Below are 11,162 nucleotides of genomic sequence, written 5' to 3'. Positions count from 1 at the left end.
CACCACACTGAGTGTGAAGCCTGCTTGGGATTCTCTCTCTTCCTCTCTCTCTGCCCCTCCCCCCATCTCTCTTTCTATCTCAAAATAAAAGTAAATAAAATTAAAAAAATTAGGGAGGTATTAGGGATAAATAATGTGAGCCCCAGGCAAAACTGCCGAGTGGTAGAGTAATTCCTCTCTTTGGTATCCTGTGGAAATCAAAAGAGATGGTTCTCTACTTTCCCATTTACTTTTGGGAAGTCCCTTTTCCCAGCTGCTGCTCTTCCTGCTATCCCAGCTGCTCCATGTTCACCACTGTGGGCACTTAGGAAACTCATTTTACTTGTACATTCATCAAAACATGCCTATTCTATGTCTCATCCTCTTGGAGTCCGAAGTTTGAGTTCTTTCTATATATTGGCTAATCAAAAAACAAACCATACCTATTCATGGATGGAGAACTAGCTCGGGTTTGTTTTCATTCTCTTAGATGAAGTGCAATTTCTACTGGTCAAGACCTGAGTAGGAAACAGAAGGCATATGCAATGGGGAAAGTAGAGAGAACATTAACTAGTGGCAGGGAACTGCCTTGGGACTATTGACAAGGAGGATACCATTACCACCCCTTGCCACGGAGTAGGTGCCTCCCACAAAGAGCTGTGGATAGAAATAGGAGAATGAAGTCACTACAAACTCAAAGCTCCAGACTGCTGCTGATGGTTGTGGTGTTTGTGTTTCTGTTAAAAGATAAACTGAGGCATATTAAAATTTTTAAGCGTTTATTTGAGCAAAAATTGATTTGAATCAGGCAGCATCCAATCTAGCCAATAGAAGGAAACTCTGAGGAGCTCTACAAACTGAAAGACTTGTAGGCAGAAGAGAGCAGGAATGAGGAAGCTATATTAGGCAAAAAAGCAGGTTGATTATTCTAAGATTACTTTTCCTTCAGGGGATGGCAAGGGTCTATCAGGCAGATTACATAACTAGTGCTAATCAGGTGATTTCCTCTTTTTCTTTCTTTTCCTTGAGAAATCGAGAGAGAGAGAGAGAGAGAGAGAGAGAGAGAGAGAGAGAGAGAGAACTCACTCAAGTGAGTGAGGGGCACAGAGAGAGAGAGAGAGAGAGAGAAAGAATCTTACAAGGGGCAGACAGAGAGTAATGAAAAGAGAGAGAGAGATTGAGAGAGAGAGAGAGAGAGAGAGAGAGAGAGAGAGAGAGAGAGAGAGAGAAGCAGGGCTCATCTGAAGCGAGTCTCCAGCTCACTGGAAGCAGGGCTGGAGTACACTTGATGAGGGGCATGAGCTCATGAACGGTGAGATCATGACCTGAGCTGAAGTCAGATGCTTAACTGACTGAGCCACCCTGGGCACCCTGATCAGGTGATTTCCTGATTGACTGTTTTAAAATTCCATTTCTGGAAGACCCAAAATGGTAAGTTAAATCTTAGTATGATAATGTGGAGCTTAGCATAAACAAATCTATCATGGGCCTGTTTTTTTTTGTTGTTTTTTGTTTTTTTGTTTTTTTAACAATTCCCTGCTTTTGATCAGACCCTTAGTCTAATTGAGAAATTTGATAGAAAATGTAAGGCATTAGTGCTATTCTCAGGTACCACTCTGGAGTTCTTGCAGGTTTTGCTAAATCTCTGTGTGTTATTTACAGGTCACAATGTTGGGTTCACATTCTTTAAGTTGGTCATTCTGTTTGTTCCTTTTATGATGTTCTATTCTTAGAGAGGTCATTTGCTTGGTGGTTAGCAGCTGTGAACATGCATTTAAAACTTTTGTGAGACTACAGTGCACCAGGGAGACTACTATGATTATTATGAGCAGGATCATTCTTGATGTATGGAGTGCACTTTACAGCCATGGTCCCCATGACCCAAAGCACTCAGACCCAATCCAATCAGACTTTTGAGGAAGTCCCTTCCTTAAGCCAACTGACTTGTTCAGTGATCTTATGTAGCTGAGTCTCAATTTCGCAGAAATGTTAATTTAAGTGCAGCAAATGCTGTTGGCCATAGCGCAGACATCTTGTTTACCTGAAAGATAATTAAGGGCTATCCTATTATCATAAACAACTTTGGCCAGAGAATCTGGGAGTTTTGTTGGGCACCTATTTCTTTATCAGCAGAAAACTTTGTCCTTCTAACAGAGAGAAAACCAAATTCTAATTTTGCACCAGTGTGCTTTTGATATTAAAATTCATTTTAAAATCTTAAATACATCCATTCTAATCTTGACTAGCTTGACTACACTAAAATTTTTTTCCCAACAAAACTTCTACAACTATTTATATGCATTCAGATTTATTGTATTTTTTTCTTCTTTTTTCTCATACTGGAACAATAATTCATTTTACTTTCCTTACCTACTTTTCAGACACATTTTTTTCCTTTCACTTTTGTTATTTCCAAGTAGTTTTAATTACATATATTAATTAGAATTCCTTACCCTTCAAATCCTTTATTCCTAGTGAAAACTAAGAAGTGAGCAATTGTGGATTGTCAGTTGCACTGGGATTTTCTGGATTGCAAATTTATAAATACATTTCATAATTTCTAGACTTCTTCCTCATAGTAAATTTTTCAAAATAGCACAAGGCATGTTAACTGATTGACCCAAGTATCTTTAGCTCTTTTGTAATAAGAAGCCAAATGTAGATAAATCTGTGTTTAATAATTAATGTTTCAGTATTTCATCTTATTTGGAAATGATCTAGATATTCAATGACTATCCATCATCTAAATTTTCTCAGTATAACTTTAAAGTTTCAAGTTACTGAAAAGATTATGGAAACTGTTTTTGAGTAGATATACCATAAAGCATAATTCTTATTGGAAAGTTCATTTATAAACTTTTATCTTAATTACATCTATTTAATTCACCTGTTCTTAACAATTATGTTTCGATTAGTCATGAAAATTTTATGAGACATTAAATAACTAACCATTATCTTAATTATCTCTTTTGTTAACAAAGTCTGCAACAGAGATAACAGGCTTATTTGATTTTTAGTAAATCTAGGTAGAATAAATTTATATTTAATGCTGATAGCATGTTTTTTCAAAATTAAACTAAAAAAGGTAAACTCTCCTTAAAAATTTTTTTTTACTGAAAATTATCCTCAATCAAATGGAGTTGGAAACTATTTGGGTTAATTTCTGTATTTCTGAGAATATACTTGATTTATATAAATACTTGTTTGTATTTAAGACAAGTCAACAGAGGTCTTTACAAATTAATGTGGACAATGCCATCTGGAGGTAGAAAAAATATCACATGTTTATAACATGTACACACAGACATACATAAACATATAGACAAATGCAAACAGATACCTTATAGCTTTTATTTTAAAATTTTAGCCATAAGACATCTCCAACAATGTAATATTTTTGTCTGTAAAAGAACAGTTGGACCCAAATTGTGCTTCTGGCAGATGGAATAAATTAAAGTTACCCTCTCAGATGACAGATGGCTAAAGATTTTTACTAATATTTGTGCAAGATAGTAATCAAAATAACTTTTCCTTTTCTTTTTTCTTTTTTCTCCTTCTGATAAGAATTACCTTGGTTCCTAGAGAAAACCAAGTAGAATACTTGCATCTCAAAAAGCATAGAGAAAGAATGCAAGTTCCCCCAAGATAAATTCTGTTCCCTAAGTCTTTTTTTTTTACAATATCTTTGGGTCTTTTGAGATGAGTAGGGGAGGTTTGGGATTGGTAAATAGGATAGGTGGGCTTTGAGTTGTTTCTAGAGTCACATTTCTGTTCCTATAAAGACTAGATTTGTAAGACAAGTACAGTTGTTTTTGGTTCCTCAGAGGACTGGATTGCAAACTGAAGGATATCAAGAGGCTGACCCACCCCATCCAACTATATTATCCTCAATATGTTTCTTTATATTATGGAGAAGATCTTCAACTAAGATGTAAATAAAAAGTTCCTTATATTCTAGATTTTGAGTTGTGTGTCTTGGAATGTTTTAGCAAATCATTCCACAAAGATTTCAGAATGTTTCCTTCTGGGTACATAGTTTCATTTTAGCTTAGAGGAGAAGGTCTAAAATAAATTCCTATCAGTCTCTGAATGTCAGCTTCCAATTTGGCCAGCTTCTCACCATAAGAGTTACTTAAAAACACAAATATTGTTTTCAAATATCTTGTCAGGCTACAGCTAACAACAGTAAATATTCCTTGCAGCTCTGAACAACCCCTTGGACTCAAGAGGCATCCCCAAAGAGGGTGCAAAAGACACTGTCCTCCTAAGAACCAGAGCCACTCCCAAAGATAACCAAAGAAAGACAGACTTAGACAATTGACCTGAGAGGTGGTACCTCTCATTGGTACCACCCAATGGTGGTAGGACACTAGCTGCAAATGAAGTACAACCCACATTTCTGTCCAGCCAAATCGGGTACAACCTGCATTTCTGTTTGTCCTTATTTTGGGACCCCAACCTGACGGCTGCCAAGCCAAGTTCTTAGGACACAAAATGAGACAAACAAGAAGGTAATGGCTGTCCCTGGGAGAGTAAGGATCAACAACCAATGGGTACCTGAAAACAAGTTCACAAGTCACAATTCAAAGATCAAATTCTTATTAATGTTTTTTTCTGCCTGTCAGTGTGAATTTGGAAAGGAACAATGTAAAATTTTTTACTTTCCTCTCTCAACCAGGCACTACAGACAGAGATCTAGGAGAGCTAACTTGGGTAAGAATTCTCACCCCTTTCTGGCTTCTGCCAGTTTTCCCAGGATCCTGTCTGCAGGATCTAGAGCAAGTGAGGTGCCCCAGCAGGTCTCATTCTGGTCAACAGAAACTATAGAGGAGGAAAAGTAATTTCCCCTCTACCTTTTATGGTGAGTGCTTGGCTGAGACCGCTTTTTCTCTAGGTCATCTTATAAATGGATAAGCTTATCTAGGTTAAAATTTCTCTACTGTGGTCCCTGTAATTCAAGATTATTATATCTTTGGTAAGATTAAACTGCTTATTCAGCCTTAAACTTTTGTTTTTATTCACCTGAGGCCCAACACTAGACCCACTCCAGCTTAAGTCAGACCTAGTCTAACCCCAGACCCAATCTTCTTTCCAAGTCAGACCCAATCTGACTCAGTCCAGTTTCTGGACCCAGTCCAAAAAAAGAAATGTTCAAATAAAGTCTGAAAGCTGATAACATAAAAGCTGCAGTTGGAATCTGAGGGACACTTACCGATCACCTTCAAAGACAGTGAGAAGGCAGGCAGCTCATGGGGTTTAGCAGGTCCCTTCATCTGGTTGTTCACTGCTCCCAGAAGCTGTCAGGGGGCTTCCTTCAGTTTCCTCTTCTGACATCAGAACCGTTAAAAGTTAAACTGAGGCCTGCCTCAGCTCACTTGGGTGGCAGAGCTGTTTGAGCTCCTTCATAGGTTAGTTTTGTTTTCCTTTCCATGCAAAACAGTTCTGGCACTTTACCCTGAGGAGAATATCATGGGCCATAAGAGGGACTGAAGTGGGGGTGAACTTGGCAAGGACATCTCCCTGGCTTGATTTGGAAGATTCCACAAAGGATTGAGCCCAAGCACAATCAATATTCTACATATAATATACAGTTCTGCTATACTGGGTCTTAAATAAAAATTAAATTAGAAAATGCATTTTCTTATTTCTTTTTCCCTGGCCCAGATTGTTCTATGAGAAGAGATTAACATGTCTCCAGAGACTCTGGTAGCAAAGATTTAGAAATGCTTCACCACTCCAGACTGCCCACCAGTTTTCTGAGGAGAAATTTTACAAATAATTAGAATGTTGGTCACCTTCTCACTTAGACTCTCAGATTCTCCTGGTACTTAGCATCAGGTTGCTAAGCATCTGGGGGTAAAACTATACCATCCTTCATGCTCTCATATTTTACTTTAAATAATCTCCAGGCAAATTTATATGAGCCCACTGTCCCGGGTACACACAAATGACCTTCAGTTGAAGCATTCTTCTCAGATTCAAACACAACTGCTTCACAACCTGCTTTTCTGATCTCCTTTTCAGTTAATGCCACTGCAGTCCACCTGTGCGTGATCCTGCATGCCCCCTTCTTCCTACTTCTCAGTAAGTCATTCATTTCTATGTATTTCTTTAGTACCACTGGAATATTCTCCTCTCTGTACTGTTTGCCATGGTCCTAGGTTGGATCATTTCTCCACATGGGTCATGTGCTTTGGTCTTATCGAATTGCTTGCTTTTCTCTAAACGAGCCATAGACCCTCATGCCTTTGTGTTGTATCTCTTCATTTTATCTGCTTTCATTAATCAGCTCATTGTCGATTCCTCTGTGATGTGATGCAATGGCTGACTTCCCCAGTAAACTGAACACTCCTTTCTTTTGGTTCTGGTGGTACTTTGTACATATTTCCAATATGTTATAGCAATTATTACTGCACTATACATGCTTTTTCTATATGTGTGTCATCAGAATCTTGAAATTCCTTGAGAATTAGGACTTTGTCTTAATATTTAAGGATCTCTAAATAATCAAAGTCATCATTGAATAAATGTGAATTACTACATAAATGATCACACACACACACACACACACACACACACACACACACGGCATGAAATGGAGTGCTCATATTCCACTGATGAGATCTAGGCAAATGGCCTTACTTAACAAAGGGGAAGCTGGGAGATATAATCCAACTTCATTCCCATGATTGGTGAATAGCTGGCTTGTCTGCCATAAAGAATTGTGTTCTTAGGAGGATACATATTTAGAAATAATAGATGGTCCTTTTAAATAAAAGATTTTGTCATTATAGTGAATCCTGATCATTCTTTTTGCTTTCACATCTATTTTTGTCTGTTATTAATATAGCTATACCGGATTTCCTTTGAGTGATCTTTACCTGGGGCATGTTTTTTATTAATAAAAACTTTGTAGCTTTCTATTAATCATGTAGATGTGTCTAGTAAATAGCATACAATGGAACACTTTCTATAAATCCAACAGAATAGTATTTCTTTATTGGTAAATTTGAACATTTAAATTTGAATTTTATACATAGTGTAATTTATGACATATTTGGATTTAATTCCTTCTTATTTTACAGTTTTTATTCTGTCATTTTTATATGATTTCCCTCCTTTTATACCTTCTTTTGAATACAAAAAGATTTTTAAGATTCCAATTTTCCTTTACTCACACTATGTGCATCATCACTTTCCTAGCTAATACCAAACTGTTTTCTAACATGACTTTACTATTTATACTCCTATCAGCAGTACATGAGAATTTTCTTTGCTTTCCATCCTCACCAATACTTGATACTGTTTGACTTCTATTATTTTTGGCAGCCTTGGAGGTGGGCAAATGGTAGCAGTTCTCTATGTCTTCTCTGCACCGGTCCTATGTCAATTATACGTGTCACAAATGTCTTTTTCTATTTTATTGCTCACTCCTTCTCTTTCTAAGGTGTTTTTTGATGAAAAGTTAACTTTAATTAATTAAATTTATCATTTTTCTTTGTATCAGTAATCTTTATATATCAAATATCTCTCCCTCTCCTGAAATCTTGACGGTATTTTCCTGTACGATCTTCTGAAAGCTTTATGGTTTGCTCTTCTCATAGGTCTTTAATTTACACTGAAATGACATTATTCTGTGGCAGGAGACATAGGAGAAGGGAAGGAAAAATAAGATAAAAACAGAGAGGGAGGCAAACCATAAGAGACTCTTAAATAAAGAGAATAAACCGGGGTTGCTGGAGGGGAGGTGGGTAGAAGGATGACCTAAATGGGTGATGGAATTAAGGAATGCACTTGTTGGGATGAGCACTGGGTGTTATATGTAAGTGATGAGTCACTGGGTCCTTCTCCTGAAACCAGTATTACAGTGTATGTTAACTAACTTGAATTTAGATATTAATCTAAAAAGAACTGTTGTTAACACACACACACACACACACACACACACACACACACACACACACACACAATGAAGATACCCAATTACCCTAGATCGTTTATTTACAATTTGTAATAACACCTCCTTTCCCCTAGTTTGTATTCATTCCTGTCGTGTGTTACATATTCATGTATGCATGTGTTATTTCTGGACACTCTTTTTTGTTCCATTGATCTGTTTGTCTATCCCTGAAGCATTACTAAACAGTCATATTTGCTCTAGCTTTATAATAAGTGTTGCTGTCTTCTGGCAAGTTTCTGTCTAATCCATCCAGTGTAGCCTTAAGATGGAAGGCTCTAGGTTCCAGGAGTCAGGACATGCCTTTAGGACAGGAGTCATTTGAGTACCAATTTATCACACTGATTCTTGCTTTTTCTTCATTCTGTGGCCTCTGAGGACTTCTTTCACTTTTTGTATTTTTAGCTATTTACTTAAAAGAATCTTTATTGCAAGTCAGCTCACATCGGTGTTTTGTCTGAAAGGATTTTTCAGGATATCTTGTTCTTTGTATTGCCAGAGGCCAAAGCCTCCTCCATTTGGCAAAGAGAAACAATGTGCTTTAAAGCACATTTCCAGATTTTAGGAGGAAATGTTACTCTAAAATTTTTGTGTGAGTATAAACAGGGAGAGGTGGGTGGAGAAGACAAGTTTAGTTTCATGACTTATACCCATCATCATGCAATCAATTATTCTCAGTTCTTGATAGGCTCTACCAATTAAAATATTACATCTAGCATGGAATATTTTCATAGAGATTTAGCCTGCCATTTTTTTCCTATAACAAATAATAAATTCTTCTTAGTTGACTAAATGATGGTAGTATCTCAGAAGACCACTTTTTCAAAACACTTATATAATCCTTACTATGTGCCAGACACTATTTTAAGAGGTTTACAAATATTAGCTCATTTAATACTTATACGACTTGATGAAGTAAGTGGTGTTATAACAGATGGATTAACTGAGACATGGAATCATTAATTAAGTTGTGTACCATCAACAGCTGGTATGTGGTAGAGCAGGAATTTGAATCCAGACAACCTGGCTCCAGAGTCAGCACTTTTAACCACAGGACTGCATAATTTAGCTCATGTTTCTCTGGCATTCACTGTCTCCCAGGTGATCAAAACCTTAATGATAAAACATGATAGTAAACTCTGAGGAGAGAAATGAGAAATCATCTAAAGTTATTTCATTACCTATATTTGGTATAATTTATAATAATTTGGCAGTGAGATCTCAAATGCAAGTATGATCTAGAAGTGGACTGTAGCATGCTCACATTGTATTTTATTTATTCAACATTTTTTATTTAAGCGTTTTTAATTATTATTTTGATAAGTTCATTTATTTATTTTGAGAGAGAGAGAGAGAGAGAGGACATGTGGGAGGGGCAGAGAGAGAGAGTGAGAGAGAGAATCCCAACCAGGCTTCACACTGTCAGCACAGAGCGTGATGTGGGACTCACAAACCATGAGATCATGACCTGAGCTGAAACCAAGAGTTGGATGCTTAACTGACTGAGCCACCCAGGAACCCCAGATTCAACATTTTTGAGTCCCGATTATGTGGTAAGTATTTTGCTACATGTAGAGGTAAAAAATATGAATAAGACATGCCCTCCTGCTTCCAATTCTTACTTCTAGAATCTAGCAGAAAGCTCCCCAGAATGTCAGATGTGGGTTATGCTGAACAGAGGTATCTCTCTGTAGGAACTTTCTTAGATAAACAGTTTGTGAGAAGTATATATATATATACTTCATATATATATATGTGTGTGTGTGTGTGTGTGTGTGTGTGTGTGTGTATGAAAGCAAGTAGGAAGATGAATTGTTTTGACCATTTGTTGATTTGCTCCTATTTTACATAAACTGGTGGCCTATTTCTGTTTTCTGGGACAGTGCCTAAGGATTTCTTTTCCTCTGTTCTGGACACTGCAGATAAGATGTGGATGTGATAGATTAAGTTTGAGCATGTTAGTTTCAGGGAAATTGGTGAAGAAGGAAAAAGAAGATGGCACATCTCAGAGTTCACTAATTGTCATTTTTCCTGGAATGTGAAACAGGGAAAGCAAAACTGTGGAGTGTTCTAAGGTAATAAGGCAAAAGATTATCTGCAGTGTGAACATGATGGCCATGACTTCTGATTCTGGTTGCATAATCAACTTGTATGTGACCTTGAACAATTTGTGCTTGGGAACTTTTTCACTACTTGATTTTCAGAATTGTAAAATAAAAGCAAAACCAAAATGAGGTCAAAGTCTCAGAAACCAAAGCTGATAAAAAAGTATAAGTTCTCTGAATTTTTAGGTTATTGTTTAGTTGCAAGTTTTGTATTTTTGTGTGCTTGGTGAATACTTTCAAATAATGTAAAAAAAAGCCACAAAATATGTTCTTCATATAGAGCTGACTCAACTAGTACACAATCAATAATATAGGTTCTTGGGTCCCTCTTCCAGGAGTAGGAATAATTCTATGCTACTCTTTCCATTCATCTTATTTTGCCCAGCTTCCTTTCCTTTTGTGACAGATACCATGTAGAAAATCATTAAGTGGTATTTTGGTGAGATAGAACATTTATGTAAATTGATTTAATTAGCAAAACGTAACTACTGTATTGATTTTTGTACTAAAGAAAATGTTTGTCATTGTGCTTGTTGTATGTCATATTAGAGAAGTTTTCAATTAGCAGTAATTGTGCTTTGGATAAACCTCATTGGCTATGATACTGTCACTAAACAGAGCTTGTCTGTCATATTAGAAACCACATTGGAAATTTTAGAAAAATGGAGAAAAGAATTAGGCCAAGGCTTCCAATATATATATATATATATATATATATATATATATATATATATATATATAAAATATATAATTATATATAATTATATAATATAATTATTATAATATAATATAATTATATATATACAAAATATAAAACATATATATATATATATAAAACATTTTTAAAGGGTGTATTAGTAATAAGATTTATAGGTGAGAAGAAACAAAATGAGAGCAGGAGCCTTTTAATAATCAGGAAGGCTAATGGAACACAGGTTCGCATCATTATAAAAGCATTTCAAAGAACTGGGAATCCACCCCACTTGGAGCTTTGTGCATGATTCTGAACCTTATATGAGAGGAATGATAATTAAGCATCAATAAAGACAGCCACGATGATAAAAGATCTTTAGGTCACAGATCCTTGTTGAGACTAAAAAAATGAGGTCAGTGCTCATTCT

The sequence above is a fragment of the Neofelis nebulosa genome, chromosome 3, assembly GCF_028018385.1.
Source record: "Neofelis nebulosa isolate mNeoNeb1 chromosome 3, mNeoNeb1.pri, whole genome shotgun sequence".
NCBI lineage: Eukaryota > Metazoa > Chordata > Mammalia > Carnivora > Felidae > Neofelis > Neofelis nebulosa.
The sequence above is the reverse complement of the archived record's forward strand: the minus strand, read 5'-3'. Positions refer to the sequence as shown.